The 18,738-nt window shown below is 35.4% G+C and overlaps 1 long non-coding RNA gene across 2 annotated transcripts in view; it reads right to left on the minus strand.

Annotated features, from left to right (window-relative positions):
- Window positions 1-3,359: 3,359 nt before the first annotated feature.
- LOC126500274 (uncharacterized) overlaps window positions 3,360-18,738 on the minus strand; it is a 243,430-nt gene continuing 228,051 nt past the window's right edge. For both annotated transcript variants that reach the window (XR_007591289.1, XR_007591290.1), the window contains one exon: window positions 3,360-3,644. This is a non-coding gene — a long non-coding RNA (uncharacterized lncRNA). The remainder of the gene's footprint in view (window positions 3,645-18,738) is intronic.

Here is an 18,738-nt window from a genome sequence, read left to right on the forward strand (position 1 = left end):
TCTATTAAAATTATTAATTGCATTTTTATGATTGAATCAACAGGACTAGAAAGAAATGTTGAGATAGTTATCATAAAACTTCAAGTATGGTAGCTGAAAGGGCCCAAATTCAATACCAGATCTTTTCAGCTTCTAAATCCCAGTTCTTTTCTTTGTACTTCAGTAAATTCCCACTTGGGATTACTAACATTAGGTATTGAAAAGAAAAAAAAAAAAGACCGAAAAAATCATAAGTTTCTGTTGTTTTGTTTTTGTTTTGCTTTTTGAGACAGGGTTCTCTGCGTTTTTCTGGCTATCCTGGAACTGACTTCACAGACCAGGCTGGCCTCAAACTCCGAGTTCTGCCTCCCTCTGCCTTCTGCTAGGATTAAAGGTGTGTGCCACAACAGCCCAGTATAAAAGATGGTAAAATTTAAAAACACACTCATCTGTCAGGAAAGTACTCCATAAATTTGGAACATTTTGAATAAATTCCCAGAACATAGAAACATGGTATTAATATTTTTTTCATTTAAGCCTAAGTTTTGGTAACTGTAATTATCACATTAGATGAAAATAGGTAGCCTAAGGGATAGTTGTATATAGGAATAAGGCAAGGGTTGAAAATGGAAGCTGGCCTGGGATTCTGGTATTGGTGGAAATCACAAGCAACTGAACAGAAGGATAAGGATCCCCCATAGTGCATAATTATAACCATATAAGGTAAACATTTATCAGAAAGGTGACACAGATCAGTTATGATGCGGATATACATAGGAGTAAAACTGAAGAACTGAAGCACAAAAGCTTTCAAACAAACTGTATGAACATAGGCTTATATTCCTGTATTGAACTGTAAGTGAGCTCTTCTGAATGTAAAGCTCATCCGCAAATATCAAAACTAAAATTAGGTTTTCCATTGTTCTGTGCTTCTTCTTTTTGAGCCAAAGTATTTAGGACTCATCCCGAGTTTGTGTTCTCCCTCTACAACCCTCTGGAGTGTTGGCCCTATTGGCATAGAATGGACTTTTCCTCAATTCTGATGAACCCATTTTGTATGAAGTTCATAAAGGCACTATTTCTTCTGTGCAGAGTCACAAACATGATCCCTCACCCACTTTATCTCCCACCACATTTGAATAGGGAGAAATTTACAGGAACAGAATGATGAATTAAAAGCAGAATTTTTGTAATTTTTGGAATATATCGAATGTAATAACATTTAAAAGCTAGTTTGCACACTAGATCTAAGGCAAAAGAATACAAAAACAGAAAAATGATGTGAACTTAGTAATCATAGAAGATAAAACAAGAACTTTCAAAGTTTTTGAAGATATTGATAGCTGATACTCCTCTGAATCATTTTAATAGTTTTCCAGCACTTTATTTTTTTTATCTCAGAAAGGAAATAAGTAATCGTTCAAGGAATCCTCATCTAAAAACATGCAGTGGATTGAGTAGCAGATTTTAGAAATATAGTTAAACCCTAAGTAAGTATATGGTATAAGTAAGTATATAAAATAGCTATGTAAACTTCATTCGGATCTGTGAGGACCATTCTAAAGACGGCAATTCAATTGCACTGAAAATCGTTAGTCTTCAAAAGCTGTTAAACTTATGCTACTATTCAAGCAGGACCACTGGAATCAGAAAAGGCTACTAACATGAGGGCACAAGTCTTTCCTATTGAATGTGTAATTACATTACCAAGCACTCACTTCCAGCAGAGACTCAATTAGGTCAAAATTGTTTTTATATTGACTCTACAATGGTGGACGTATTTATTAAGAAAGACTTCAAGACTCATCAGGCACCGGAGAAATGGCTTAGTGGTTAGAAGCCCTTGCTGCTTTTGCAAAGGACCAGGATTCAGCTCTCCACATAGGAATATCACAACTCTTTCTAACGCTAATTCAAGGGGAGCCGTTGCCCTCTTCTGGCCTTCATAGGCAACAAGACAAGGCATAAATACACCGGGCACATAAGTATGCACATATACTGATAAACAAAAATAAAAGTAAAACTGAAAAAGACCAATCATGCGAATCAGCCTACCTACTGGCATATATTGATCTGTATAAATAATAAATAAATATGTATGTATAAAGAAAAATAAGCAGTTGATCTGTATAAATAATGATACTTGGAATAGAAAAGAAAACAAATCAAGATCCCTGCTTCAGTGGAAAGGAGTATTTCCTGTTTTCCTTAAACCAAAGTACTCGAGTGCAATAGAAATGAACATGTAAATAATGCCATGAAATTGACCACTGAATGATGATGTTTAACAGAAACATCTAACATTCACTGCTAACATAAAACAGCTTCATCAGGAAACCTGAAATTAGAAGGATGAGGTAGACCTGCTATCTAGGTAGGGGACATGTGTGTATATGTATTTCTGTATGTGTATATATATACATTTCAAGACTGTCAAGGAGATATTAAGATTGAGAAGCAAAAAAATAACCATGGTTGAAGCAGAAGTTATAAAGGTTAAGGATGGTTTGAGCTAAAGCTCAGCAGCATAGGTCTGGAAAGATAATGAAGATGCATATATTACATATATGTGTGCATATATAATATATGGATGTGTGTTATATTCATAAATGTCTGAATTACAAATGTATAACATATATTTCATTTAAAAGTTTAGATATGTCATTATATGTGTGTGTATTTGTTTACTTGCAGTGTTTAAAATATTCACCTTTTTAAAAAGTTGTCTGTTCAGCCCTATTTTCCTATTGTCTGCACTCAACATTCTCTGTATACTCTATCAACCAAACAATGAAAATTACCATTACCACACTACTCATCTCAATTTATTTTATTTATCCTTTTATTGAAATGAGTGCAACTCTTTCTTCCTATATAAAATGTCAATTTTGTGATGATGCTGCTGCTGAAAAAAAATTATTATTCAGGAAAATTCTCTCTCTCTCTCTCTTTCTCTCTCTCTCAAGAGAATAGCATACCATTGCTTTTTGCTCTTTTACTGTGCTAAACGATTTGTGTGCTCTAATTAATGAGCTTTTTGTCATAATGTAACTTAACATGGTCACTTAAAAAATCAGATATGTCACTTTTCTGTTTATATTTGTTTGGGTTTATTTTAATTGTTTTTCTCCATTTTAACTATAAATCAACATGTGTCCTACACCCTTCCCTCAGAATTCGTCTTTGCTCATATTTATCCAATGCCTCAAAGAGAACTTCTAATAAAACTTATGTGGCAGTTTGATTAAATGAACTTTCCCTGAAAAATAATTTCTATCAGGAAACCATAGCTTTGAATAGCAAAGAGTCTTCTTTATTTCACAGGCAACAATCAAATTTATAAAATGAAAATTTGACATGTTACATTGGTTGTCAGACAATGGACAGTCCTTTGTGGACTTCAGAGGAGATCAAAAACTGATGGGTACGAAGGAGACATCCTTCACACAGCCCTGTGGACCCTGTTGTAGCCATTTCAACTTACAGCACTTAGCCACTTCCACAACTTCTTTGACGAATTTTACCACAAAACCACAAGCTCCTGCAATTGCTTGACAGAAGTTCAACTTGAAAAGGTTTCCATCACTGTGGATTTTCTTCATGTTTCCAGCTAGCGATCGAACTGAAGCCTGTCATAGCCTGGGTGGGCAGTATTCTCAAATACTCTGGAGCCCAAATAAAGGGATAGAAAAAAAAAAAAAACAAGGAGAAAAATGAAAAACAAGAAAGAGCCAATAAATAGGACAGCACAATAGCTGCTGCTTGAGACACATTTTTGGCTACTCTTGGTAAAACCAAATGACCTGTTTTCCAAGTAGTATGATCTGGTACTTGAGGGCAGATGGTATTTTCCAAGCAGTAGCAAGGTTCAAAATTAAACATGTAAGTGTTCCATGTTTAGAGGTGGTCAGTATGGGAGGAGACTAAGCACATTCCTGGTAACTGTTGAGCTGTGGAAAGAGAGGAGGCAGCAAAAAGAACCATGCCTTTACATGTGTTTAGTTCAATCAGAAATTGTAGTATTCAAAGCCGTACTTCATTCTCACAGAGATGAAGTTACGCGAATACAAAGAATGTGTGACCCTCAGAAGGAGAGCAGACTGCTCCAATATTGCCTTAGGTGGCTTTTCTGTTATACAAGCTGTGTGGTCTCCTGGCCCAGATGGAGTACCACTGTGTATTCATGCCTCCTGTGGTGGTCTGGTGGTAGAATGCTGGGAGGAGCTTCCTGTCCTAGAATTTGTCATGTGGTCGTGCCAGGACAGTTTCTGAGAGCTTGATGTCAGCAGATGCACAGGGACAGTGCAGAACTTTCTAAAAGCAATGGGTAAAACACAGGTTTGGCCTTTGCCACCCAGGAATGTAGCCTTGCTGGTTATTCCCTGGGTCCTACTGACTGTGAGAATACGGTGGAGTCGTTCTCTGAGCGTACCCACCTTTCAGATGAAGGTCTCTACTGTGTGTTGTGGGTTTCTGGTGACTTCTTTGAGATTCTTTGGATTTGCCATTGTTCCTGCATCTTCTCAGTGGATAACTGGTGTGGAGGCCTAAAATGTGAGACCGTTTCCACCTCGTCTGAAGATCAGAGAGTTTCAGCTGGCTCAAAGCTGTTGTCAGTCTACCCAGACCACAGGTCAGAGAGTTGGATCATCTGTTCCTTCAATGTTATTGTCTATTCCAACCTCAAACGAAGGTCCCACCCAGACTTAGGTCACAGAGTTCTGCTCTCTCAAGGTTATTGTCAACAGATGTGGCTGCTAACAAGATCTTGTATTTCAGGAATAGAGAAGTAGATGTACTTCTACACTTAATAAAAGTCTAAGGTTCCATCTAAGCTCCTACTCCCGTAGAGAGAGAAGTATGAATGCCACCCAGATTTGCCTACAGAATGTCTTAGTCTGGGGTGTGTTACTTGCCACGTACTACCAACAGAATGTTTAACTAAGAATGTAGCCCTCACTCTTCAACTGGTATGTTCATTTCCTTGTATCATGTTAATGCAAAATTTATCTTACTCCTACATCTAGGGGTCTGGGTATTTTAAGAAAATGGAAATAAAATGGAGGCAATTTCAGTATTTGCTGGAACTCCCTCCTGGGACTATCCTATGTTTTCTGTTTCATCATTTTCACTTGCATCTTCATATTCTTTACTATTTTTCTAATCCCCATTCTCATACACTGGTAAGTGGTATTTTTCTTGAAGTTGGTCTCTGACACCTGGGAATGCACACATTTGTCTACTCAAGTTTCTCTGTCTTGCTCGACTTGCTTGTCACCATCACCTCTTGCAGCTTGGTTCTATGTTTATTTTCTTTCTCCTTCCCCTCATTGAGCTCTGTGACACCTTTCAACATTAGGGAGTACTTCTGGGTCTGCTATTGGCCTCCATGGAGTATGCCAGCCCTTCTTTGAATACCACAAATGATTTTCATAATTACACAAGAAAAACTGAATTAATAATGAGTGGATAACTTACAAAATAGAACAATTTAATTGCTTCTTACTATGCTACACACACCATGAGATTTAGACTTGTAACACTTTCAAAAGTCTAAATAGTTTTGATGACAAGTGTCCTATTTCACAGTAAAGAATGTGAAAAAGAATTTTTATTTGATAAATATGAAAGGGTGTTTAAATTTTTCCTTCTGCCATTTCTGTATTACTTTTACAAATTACGTGACTTCCTTTCATCACAGTTCTATTAAAAGTCATACAGGACGTAAATAGGTTTCTTTGCATTCAGAAATAGTCTAATTTTTGAAGGTGCCTCTTGCTATTGATTTCTAGCTTCTTGCTCCAGCGTTAGAAAGGCAAGCTTGGTGTTGGTTCTATTCTCAAATCATTAGGCTTGTTTCAGGGTCTTACATCTCTGTCTGAGAAAATGGTCTTTCAACACTCAAAATCAGTGTATATTTTATTGTTTGATAGGGGTTATAGAATTACTTTAAAAATAAAATCAGTTAATTTTGATAGAGTGCTCAGTTTTGAGCTATACGTTCCTTTTACAACTGAAATATAGCTCTGCATGTGAGTACTCCAATTTCTCCCATTTTTCAGCCAGAACCAAAATGTGTGTGTGTGTGTGTGTGTGTGTGAGTGTGTGTGATGTGTACTGGCTTCTTTAATATAGCAATGCTAGTTCACACTTCATTTAGCTAAATAAAAAAGGTTTACACTTCCTTTAAGACTATTGCCCTTCCAGTCTCTCTGGCAGCAGATGTAATAGAATAACATCCTGTTTTGAATGGTCAAAGGTTTGGAGGCTGCAAGAATGTTGTACCAAATGTGTTTATGGAAATAAATGGCACACTGCTTTGAAAAACACTGAGTGATATTTAAGAGGACTTCAATCTTTACCGTTTGATTTTCTGTGCAGTTTATTGTTATCCCCAAAATTTGCTTGATTCCCAGATGGTAGACAGACTATTGTTGAACTGATAGCATCCATATAGGCTCAGCTAAATATTTTCTACCTGTTATTTTAAATTTTATTGATTAGCCGTGGGTTTTGTTAGAAGAGGAATATGTAATTCTACAGAAACTTAAATTTTAATGCATGTATACAATGCAAATATCATAGAAGGAATATCTAAGAGAACCCATAAAAACAAAGAGTCAACATGACATATTATCCTCTTGTTCATTCCTCTATGATTTAATAATTTATTAATGGGGTGACACTTCTAACATTTTCATTGTGGTAATTGAAGTAATAAGACTTTTCTAGCCAATCACCAATATCTTTTGAAAAAAATTTTTAAAAAAGGAATAGAAAAATAAATTAGTGCTCCTTATAATACCTATGTATTAAAATTACCTGCAAAGGCAGTGCCTTGTGACAAGCTGCCAGGCATTAGCTGGATGTCTTGAAGTTTGTGCTGATATCACTTAGGCTATATTCATTTTGACTCCACTGCATGACCTAGTTCAGATCATTCCACAGGCCTCTGATCTTCTTTAAAATGCATCTATGTTTAAGGCATGTTCTTTTCATGTCAAAATGCAGGAGCACAAGAACATAAACATAATAATATATCTTAAGATTTATACCATTTGTTGCACTGCAATCCAATGTGTCAAAATAAGACAAGGAGTGGAGAAATAAAGCAAGCTAACCCTGACACCACAGAATTAAGAGAGGGACAGTCAACTGCTGACACATATATAATATAGAACAAATTTTAGCTTTCAAATAAAAATATTACTACCACTGTGCCCTGAGACTTGATAAAGGTTCTTCAACTTGCCTTTCAAGTTCTTGATCAGAAGTCTAAGAAACTCCCCAAACAATATATGCTATCACCATTGCTCTTGATTGCCTCTCAGAAATTGAAGGTGAGATATTACTACTGAAGACATTACATAATTCAGAAACAAGTTGGAAGTGTTCTGGATGTCTCCTCCCTGAAGAATAGCTCTCACAGAACCAGAAAGACTTACACAAGGTAACAATTTATAAAAAGTAATCAATAGTCCTATATGCAGTTGTAGAATCTATGAGAAACAACTGATGAGAATGACAAGAGATCCTCTGAGGTGCAACAGTATCACTTCTATCCTGGGAGTAACCAACTCATCAAGTTGAGCTTAAGGCCCACTCAATAGGAGGAATTCTTTCCAAATACCATAAAATTAAATTTATATATATGTGTGTGTGTGTGTGTGTGTGTATGCATATATATGTCGCAGGTAACTTAAAGGCTACTGGTGGTAGGAATTCCTACAGCACCTCCCCCTTTTGTTTAAATAAGAAAGTTCTAAGCCTAATAGCCTAATACAAAGTTATATGCAATAAGAACAAATATCAGAAACAAAAATTAGAATTACAACCAGCAGAAACAATATTAAGCAAGAAACATATGATAAATGTTTCAATAATTATCATATCCTAATGAGTTTAAGTCTTGTATATAAATAACTTGGCCAAGTCATAAGAGAAAAGTAACTGCAACTATCAAGTTTTCAACCTCATCAAAGGTCCGAGAAGGGAAATAATATTACTTGAGTAAGCAGGACGGGCAATCAAGCAACTTCTAAAATGTGCAACAAATGGCAGAGACAACTGGCTTCCTGGGCAGTCACCCAAAGTCTCATTTGCAACATTGGAGAAAACAACAAAATTAAAGCTACACTAATGAGTCTCAAAAGAAAAAGAAAAAAAAAAAAAGGCCCAGACTTATTTACTGTAGAACTTTACCAGATCTTCAAAGGTTAAGTGATACCAATACTAATCAAATTACTCCACTAAAAAGAAAAAGAAGGCATGCTTCTAAACTGGTTTTTTTTTTTAATGGATGAAGCCAGTTAAATCCTTATATCAAAGCTAAATAAATACATTTAGACACAAAACTACAGAATGGTATCCCTGATGAACATAGCAATTAGAAAGATGAATTCAAGATATCATCTGATTAAAATGGACTAAAAATGCAAGGACAGTTTAACAGGTATAAATTAATAAAAACAATACATCATATAAATATACTAACAGAAATCATATTATTATTTCAATAGATACAGAAAAGGCCTTTAACAGAATCTAATATCACCTCATGATCAAAGTCCTGAATGGACCAGAGATGGAGGGAACATATCTCAATATAATAAAGGGTATGAATGATGAACATTTGTCCATTATTGTACTAAATGCATCCCCACTAAAATTATGATTAACCCAGGGTTGTCCACTCTCTTTATTCATACTCAATATAATGCATTAACTCTTAAGTAGAGTTTACTTAAAGAAAAGATAAATAATAAATAAATAAATAAATAAATAAATAAATGGTAAAAATAGGAAAAATGTCANAAAGATGATATGATTCTCTATATAACATACTGCAAATAACCCACCTGTAAAAAGCACTCATAGAGCCGATAAATTATTACAGTATGTAGATAGGATACAAAATTAACACACAAAATTAGTTGTCTTTATATATATATCAATGAAAAACATTAAAAAAGTTATGGAAAGAATTCCATTTAGTATAGCCACTAAAAGAAAAGTAAAAATATAAGGCATAACCAAGGAAATGAAAGATTTCTGCAATGGAGACTTTGAAACCTTAACAAAATTGAGAAGATGCTAGAAAAGTAGAAAACCCCTCTATGCCCATAGAATGGAAGAATTAATATTATGCAAATAACTACCCTACCAAAAGCAATCTATAAATTCCATGAAAGTCCAGGATTTCTTTTTACAGATAGAGAAAAAAATTTTGAAATATATAGAAGTACAAAAGGATAACAAAAGCAATTCTGAACAAAAATAAAGGTATCACTACAACTGATCTAAAACTATAAAGAATGAGAGTAATAAAATCACCATAGCACTTGCACAAAAACAGATACATGCCTCAAAGTAATAGAATAGAAAACCCAGATAGGAATATATACAACTATGCCTACCTACTTTTGACAAAAATGCCAAAAATATACATTAGAGGAAGACGCATCTTCAACATGGTGCTAGAAAAATTGCACGTGAAGAACAAATCTAGATCCCTATCTCTCTCCTTGAACAAAACTGAACTGCAACTAAGTAGCTCAACAGAAAACCAACTGCTCTGAATCTGCTGGAGATAAAAATCACTATGCTTTATTGGCACCAGGAGATATTTTTAAATATGACCCCAGAAGCACGAGAGAGAGAGAGAGAGAGAGAGAGAGAGAGAGAGAGAGAGAGACAAAGAGAGAGAGAGAGAACTTCATCACTTCCACATAACCAAGGAAACTGCCAGTTTGAGAAATTATCTGGGAGCCCTACATGTTGCAGAGGATTAGTATCTAGAATGCATAAAGATTTCAAAAACTAAACATCAAGAAAATCAAAAGCTCAATTAAATCGGTCTACAACAGAATGAATATGGATGCAATGAAACACTATTTAAAATCTTTAGTATCCTCAACTGTCAGGGAAATGTAGATTAAAACTGCTATAAGATTCCATTTCACCTCAGTCAGTACGGCCATCATCCTACAATGACATCAAGAATGACAACAGATGGTGGCACAGATGTTGTGAAATGTGAGACCTCGTATGATGTTGGTGAGAGTATAAATTAGTTGAAGCCAGTTTGGAAATCTGTCTAGAGGTTTCTTCCATGTTAGAAAAGATCTACTTCACATCCCAGGTGTAGGCACATATCTAAAGACTCTATAACCTATTACAAAAACATTCAAACACTCATTTTCATTGCTTCTCAACATTATAAATAGCTAGGAATTGCAAACAGCCCAGGTGCCTATCAACTGATGAAAATAACAAACTACGGAACTTATACACGATGAAGTTTTACTCAGCTTTAAAGAGAAATGGGATTACAAATTTTGCAGGCAAATGGAGAGAACTGTAAAAAATACTGAGCGAGGCAACATAGACCCAGAAATACAAATGCCACATGTTCTCTCATATGTGGCTCTGAGCCTCAAACCTCGAGTTTTATGTTTTACTTGGAGCATCTGTGGAACCCAGCAAGTAGGAAATGAGCTGCTATATGGAGAGCAGTTAAGGGACAAGGAACAGTACAGCAGAACTAAAATGAGAATAAAGAAAAGAGTCCTGTAGGAGGAAGTTTGAGTAAGAAAGGACGTGGAGGATTGGGGAGCTGAGGGTGTGGGTTGGGTGTGTTGGGGGGTAGATTAAACAAAATAAACAGAGCATGAAAACTCCATATGGAAAACTACTATCTTATAACACCTCCCACAAACAGTCAAGGAAATAAACAAAAAACATCAATGGCAGGGCTAGACAGATGGCTCAGTAGTGAAGAGTTCCTTACTGCTTTTGCAGAGGTTCAGGGTTCAGTTCCTAGCACCCCCATGGTGGCACACAGCCATCTGTAACTCTGGTTCTAGTGAAATCTGCCTCTCTCTTCTAGCCTCTAATGGCAACAGGGAGGCATGTGTTGTACATATACAAATTCATGCAAAACACTCAAAAATTAAATAAAAAGAAAATCTTTAAAACATAGTCAGTGCCAGATATTAAATATTTCCATTTGAGTTATTGGCCAGAGCGACCACAGAGACCTCTCTGCAAACAGTGCAGGCTATTGGAATTGCTATTTGTTAGCAACTATAAATGGACGGCAAGGCTGTGCTTCTGAAAACCCTACACATTTGGCTACAAGACACAAACAAAATGAATTTTAATTGGCAAGGAAACTTCCTCCTGGCTGGCTAGCTTTCAAAAGCCTGGAAGATTTTATAAAGGCTGTCGGTGGGAAGACATCAGTGATCTTACCCAGTGGTGGGTGTCACATGCTATAATATCAGTTTTTCTGGTAAGATATTCCTATGTGTGCAATAGTGGCACAGCATTGATGGGGAAAACAATCATCCTCTAATCGTATTTGAGTCCTGCTAAACAAGAAGAAATGCATACTTGGTAATGTAAGACTGCTCAAAATCCCGTGCCTCCAAGATTCCCAGTCCCTAGGGATGAAATTACTGTGATTGTTTGGCTACGTGGTAATATTGTCAAACTTCTAGCTCTATATCCATGCTTATACCTGGAAATGCGTGTTACACTTAACTTCAGTGAGAGAAGTTTCTTTTGCAGTGGGTAGTAGCTAATGTAAATACGCATAATTGGCTAAAATATTGTGAATAACCCACTATGAGTGCTCATCCGTTTCTATATGAGGCATCTATATAATTACTACATATATATCACCACACACACAGATGGGGTGGAAGGGTGGGTGTGACCTATACTAGATCAGTGTAGTCAACCTCCCACTATGGATGGACGAGAAGTTTCACAAGGTCCCAAGCTGCATACATTCTGATAGTAGATGGATGCTAAGGAGCAGAGAATAATTTTAGAGGCCATATGTGACCACTGGTAGGTTACCAATGGGGCTGCATGGTCTCAGCCCTGTGTATATATATTGGCAAGCTAATTGAATTTTATTGTGCTGCACAAAAAGAAAAAAAACCATGAATTTGTAAGTAGGATGTATTTTACACAGATTGTAAGGGAGGTCAATAGGGAGATTGGAGGAAAAATGAAAAATTAGAAGTCAGAAAGAGGGAAAATAAAAATATACATATATATGTGTGTGTACTTCATATTGTGTACTTATGTAAATACATGGATATATATGCATATATATGAGGAGAGGCCTTGATCTGATATTGTGTATATTGTGCTGAATGAAATAAGCATCTTTAAAGGGCACAGGCAAAGCTTCCTTGATAGTCTCAAGGCAAAAGTCAGGACTTAGAATCATGAAGAATCCCAGGTTTTCTCAAGAACACTCACAGCTCCTGCTGCTTTGTAGCCTCTGAGAAGGATGCAGGAAGAAATAGAACTAGTGGAATTCAAGTGGGAAAGGTAGAGTAAACTCACCATATTTGAGAAGGGAGATGACTCAACGCTTCACTCAAATTTCATCATCCTGCCAATTGCAGAAGGCACATAATCTCTCATTCTCATTTTCCCTTAATTTCCATCGCTTTTAATATAGTATGCCACATCAATATAACTAACACTATATGGTCTCTTCCCATACGTGAGTGATACGATTGAGAGATCTAGAAGATTCAAAGACTCATGTTCTCTTATGCCCCATCTCCATCACATGTAAAAGTATGATAATTAATTTACTCAGTTTATATGGTATTTGGAGGTCATTTACTTAATTATGTAGAGCTATTAAAAGAAATGCTAAATTAAGTATGTTTGTGGTTTAAGAATTTTTAAACGTTTGAAGTCCAATATTCATAGTGAAACTTCAGGAGAATGGTTTAGTACATAAGAAAGTGGGGCATTCAATTTCAGCCAGGCGGTGGTGGCGCACGCCTTTAATCCCAGCACTCGGGAGGCAGAGGCAGGTGGATCTCTGTGAGTTTGAGACCAGCCTGGTCTAGAAGAGCTAATTCCAGGACAGGAACCAAAAGCTACAGAGAAACCCTGTCTCGAAAATTTAAAAAAAAAAAAAAAGAAAGAAAAAAAGAAAATAAAGAAAAAGAGGCATTTACTTTCATATAGATGTTCATTTTTTCACACAAGCTATATAACATTCTAAGTGTTTGATACTTTTAGCCCATGATACTCTTATAGAATACTTAATACTATACCTAATATCAATAATATTGCATTTAATACTAGAGTTTCTATAAGAGTACCATTCTTATGGAAAAGTTATTGGTATCTTTAAAGATAAGTTGAAAATCTACGGGGTTTTGATCCTACTTCATGTTCCGGCTTGGTGGGAGCCTAGCCAGTTTGGACGTTCACCTTCCTAGACATGGACGAGGGGGGAGGACCTTGGACTTTCCACAGGGCAGGGAACCCTGACTGCTCTTTGGATAGGAGAGGGAGAGGGAGAGGAGTGGGGGGAGGGGGAGAAGAGTGGGGGGAGGGGGAGGGAAATGGGAGGCTGGGAGGAGGCAGAAACTTTTTTTTTCCTTTTCTCAATAAAAAAAAAAGATATTACGTTGGAAAGCACTAAAACATCTCAGGACTTTCTGCTTCCTGTTTGAATTGGATTACTAGTAAATTAGTTGCTGAATAATGTGTATTATAATAGATAGAAAATGATTTCAATTATTAGGTACCATAATACAATTTATTAATCATCTTCTAGCAACTTACATGGAACCCTAAAATGGGGAACACATGGCAATGACGAGGTTTAAAAGTAGTGATTAAATATCATTACTCTGAATATTTTTATCACAAATGTTATTCTGGCTAAAATCATTCCTGTCTAAGTTAGGCAAAGAGAAGTCATATAATTTTATTATTGGGTCTCATTTGAAAAACTCTAAAATTTGAAAATTTTCTGTTTTTTTTTTCCATGAATATACTTTTGAAAAATATTGCATCAAAGAAGCAAAAAGATGGTGGGCTTTAACTGGAGCAAATCCATCTTTTATCTAGATCTTATTCCCGTGAACTCTGTAATGAACAAGTGCTTCATTTCTCCTGGAATGAAATTAGCTCTTCAATTTTTTTTCATTACTCTGTTTCTCATGAAGCCTGAGGCTCATCATTCCTTACCATCTCTGTTGCTGGGTACCACTGTGTTCTGTGTTCTGTGTTCTTTGAGTTATTATAGAGGTGACACTATAGTTCTACTCTCTTATGCAGTGGTAGTAAAGGATTTGAAAGCTCAAAGTTCCAAAAATATCTATCAACAGATAACTGAAAACAGAACCAAAAGCTCCCCCAAATGCAACAGAGCTACATCATCATTCCTTGATCTTTATACCGAACCTTAAGCATCAATGGGCATGTGAGGAAGAGGGGAACTCTGATTTTAGTCCATGAAGCAACAGTGATATCTATAACTGACAAAACTGCTAGGCTAATGTTTTTTTTAATTTTTTTATTATTTATTTATTTATTAAAGATTTCTGTCTCTTCCCCACCGCTCCAAATCAGAAGCAGAAGGAGAGAGAGCACAAGCAAGGAACTCAGGACCGCGAGGGGTGCACCCATACACTGAGACAAGGGGGATGTTCTATCGGGAACTCACCAAGGCCAACTGGCCTGGGTCTGAAAAAGCCCGGGTTAAAACCAGTCTCGCTGAACATAGGCTAATGTTTTAAGTTAGTCTCAAGTAGCAACTTCTATTTCCAAATGAAGTAATCTCAGAAGCATTAGAAAGGAGTTTTAGGAGCATTAATGCTTCCCATTCTTAAGTTTTCTAATCTATGATACTCAAGGCTACACAAAGATGTTTGTGATAAGGACAGAATATATTTTTAGCTCTCAATAATCATATTCATTATTTGCTAAAACACAATGTAATTTGAGCACTATATTTTAAACTAGCACAAAAGTAAAAAGTAAAAGAATTTGTCAGAAGTGTTGACAAGATTTTTAATTCCTTCTGTTTCCTTTGATATTTTTTTAAATAGAATATATAAGCAATGCAACCCATGCGTAAACACATCTCAGTTTATGTTTATTCTGCTTTTATTGCACATTTGAAAATTAATAATTCAATGTTCTAATATTAGCTGTCATCTTAGCTGTGATAAAATTAATAATTCATCAAAATGATATCAAACAAATGGGGCCTTTTTGTTCTAGTTGAGAAACAATCCCTCCAGTGTTGAAAAATTACAATGGTAAATTTATTTCTTTTATTTTGAGTCAAATAATATTTAATCTGTTCAGCTATAATTTCAATGTTTTCATTTTAAATATAGAAATCTTCATATGTCACAACTGATGCTAAGAAACAAACTTCGTCTTGTTCCAGAAGGTTGTTTTACCCTTGCTTATATCTTGGCAGATACGTCTTCTTCAGAAAAACCACAATAAAAGAATCATGTTTTAGAAAAGTTGAATATAAATGAAATGAATTCTTTTTTCGTTCTGGCTGATGTAATTTTCCCCATTTGTAGTCTAGAATCTGCTGTCTGCATAAAACAGGAGCAGTGGTGGCAACAGGCAGAGACTGAACAATGTTTCTGAATATAATACATTTTCTTGAATGTATTTGCATGTATTTTTAAATTAAAATACATGATAAGGTTAAGCATCTATATTTACTTATAAGTGAGATATTTAGACACACGTTTCCAGGAGTTATTAGTTAAATATTATTGAAGAGCAGAAATTTGTCTCCTTTTAACTCACAGCAATTGTTCTGGGTTTCCTAGACTTTGAGTAGGAATGGTAGTGAAATCATTATTGAATTCCTACTAAGCTAATTTTCACAGTGTTTTCTTGGAGGCATCAGTTGCATGAAGAAGGACGTTTCAGTTTACGTTAACACCCAAGTTACCATTTCTTTTCTTTTTTACTGTTTTTTATTGAGCTCTACATTTTTCTCTGCTAGATTACAGATCTGTTCTCCATTTCATTATTCATTTCCGTATAACACCAAAAATCTGTTTTCTCATATCACTGAACTCTTTGCAATATGGCAATTACTGTTTCACCATGTGACAGTTTCTAAACTCTCCTGTGTGATGCCTCTCCCCATAATAGGTAAGCCAGAACCTGGGAATTCTGAAATACTTGTTATTTTAGATTTTCTTATATATTTCTCTACTTAAAATTCAGTAACTATTGGGTAATCTTCTGTCATCTGTAACTGACGTAAGTCACTGAGAATTTGTGAGAATCTGATTAGGAAATACAGAAAACAATATTCCTTGAATAAATGGAGAGTTGTTTGTCTAGATTATATGGGGTAGCTTAGCACACAAATTAGCTGCTAGGTGAATGACTGATAAGTATCCAAGAAATTACAGCTCATTCTGAGAAACAGTATTTCAAGTGACACTGGTTTAAAACTGAGCAGAATCTCAAAGTAGCATTCTATATCCTCCTACTTGGTTCCTTTTTCTTCTAAGACAGATAAATAAATGCTAACATGAAAAAGAACTTTTATAGCTAATAATGCAATATAATTGTCTTATGGAGACCCGAACATGGTATATCTCCATTATGTATCCTACATTCTTGTTGCCATTTCTTAGAATTATGACTCCTTCATGCCCTTGGGGTTAATAATATCAGACAACCCTCAAGTCTGACAAGTTAACCTTGCTAAGGAAATTTCCCAACTATAAACTTTCTGATCTGCTGCTTCATCTTCCTCCCAACCATGCACAGGCATTTAGTGTTACTTTTTTTTTTTTCGTATCCAAATCTATTGATTCACAAGATAAATATTGACCTGACCTTGCCTTCACCTCAGTTTATATCTACTTCTTAAGTCAATAAATCTAGAAACTGATCTGACAGCAGTCAATATTAGTTGAATTTTTTAAATAGCAGCTTTGCTGTGAAGTAATAATTCAGCATTTTATAGTTTATGCCTCAAAGAAATAAAAATGCAATGGAACTCACCAATTTGTTGGCTAAAACCATTCCTATGTCATTTGGTGCCAAATACAATTCTCTCCCTGGTGCCAAAGAACATCGCTAATGTCCATATATCTTCTAATCTCAGATCCAGACAGTTTGAAATATTTCACTAAGCTTGCTGGTGGCAATTGCACAACGGTGTCCTGCCTAAGTTCTAATTATAATTAAACCATATAATTATTCTTCAGGTGACTGATGCTGTTTTGTTGGTGTGCAGTTCCCTCTTGATGTACTTCTACCTGAGGCTATAATAAATAGAGTCAGTAGTCATTCTGGACCTTAGAAGTTAAAGGCAAGAACACATTGGTTACTCCATTTATCAGCTTGTTTTGATCTTTTCAAAGTCGAGGAGATATAAAGCTATGGGTCAAGATTTGCATATATTTATACTGGGTGTAATGGAAGGAGCCAATCCACTGTGTTTCACAATTTATTGCTGTTCTTAAGGCGATAGCACTCATCTTTTACACTCAGAGTTTCCCAGTGCTTTTGGGGATAGATGACATACTCATACTTCAGAACTCCGTAATGAAATATGTCAAAATGGTTTCTTTTTAAATTTTCATTTCCATGGGAGTAAAAAATAACCGGTTTGAACATTGTATTTAGAAAATAACCAATACCCAATTATGTTAAATATTATATTTTTATATATTTAATATGTATAATAAAATACACTTAATCTGAAAACTATTTAGAAATTGAGGCTACATGCCATAGGAATAGATGACGATGACTTTAATTTAAAACACTTATATTGCTCATAATTCTACTTCCATCCATTAAAAACATCCTGGTGTAGGTTATTTCAAAGTTTCTGGAATAAAAAAACAGTTACTAATAATCTTAATGAGAATTTCATCCATTTCTACTAAGTGACCACTGAACTATAGAGAAATCATGAAAGTTGAGAGAAAACTATAAGGAGACATTAATGCTTTAGGAAATGCCGAAAATGACTGAAAATCACATTGGAACACAAGAGTGCAACTAAAAAGCACTCCAATGAATTCTGAAGGTTTTGAGAGCAGGTGTCTTATCTTGTTCACGTTCCCGTCTTACTATTACAGTCATGTAAATGTGCTGCCTTCAATTCTGACATTCTCACAGCAAATATATAGTAATGGCTTTATCCTTTCTTCATAATCTGAGTCATAATTTATCCAAATAGGACGTCCAGATTTGAAAGAAATACAGAAAATACAACTGCTAACTCTAAATTCATTGTGAGCTGTGTCTTCTTGTCACATGCCTTTAGATCCAAGGCCACAGAGAAAGAGCCTATAGATAAATGTTGGGACTATAAGATTGGAATTGGTCTTAATTTGTTCACTTTTAATCCCACTGCTTTGTCTTATTTGCATTTGACTTTTTTTATCTGTGTGACATATCATACATTGCATCTCAATGAAATTTTTCATACACAACATAGCAACTCCCATAATAAATATTAAACGTAATGCCTACCTGAAACAGAACTTATTAAGAAAAAAAAAAGGAAATTTTTGGATTTTAAGATGTAACTAGCAGTAATTATCTTCCTGAAATTCTGATGGGGTTGTATGTGATGTTCCATATACTTTCTATCTGAGTTCATATCCAGAAGACTAAAAATAATTCAAGAAACCCCCACATCACATTGCTCAGGTTCCTCCTCTCTCAGATGTTCAGAACCAAAAACAGTGGGAAAGACAGTTACCCCCAGACAACTAGCATTTGAAATTCAGCAATCTGAACCCTCGTGTTACCTAAGATTCTTCCTATTTTTCATACTTAGTTTGGGTTAGCAGAGAGTACAGCTTACAGTATCTCTCATTTGTGTAAGTGAAAAATAACTATGTTTTTATTACTTAAAATATTACAAAAAGGGACAATATGCTAAAAATATGCAGTGAACAAATATCATCTGTA

The sequence above is a fragment of the Alexandromys fortis genome, unplaced genomic scaffold (genome assembly GCF_014885135.2).
Source record: "Alexandromys fortis isolate MF-2015 unplaced genomic scaffold, M_Fortis_MF-2015_v1.1 scaffold_33, whole genome shotgun sequence".
Lineage (NCBI taxonomy): Eukaryota > Metazoa > Chordata > Mammalia > Rodentia > Cricetidae > Alexandromys > Alexandromys fortis.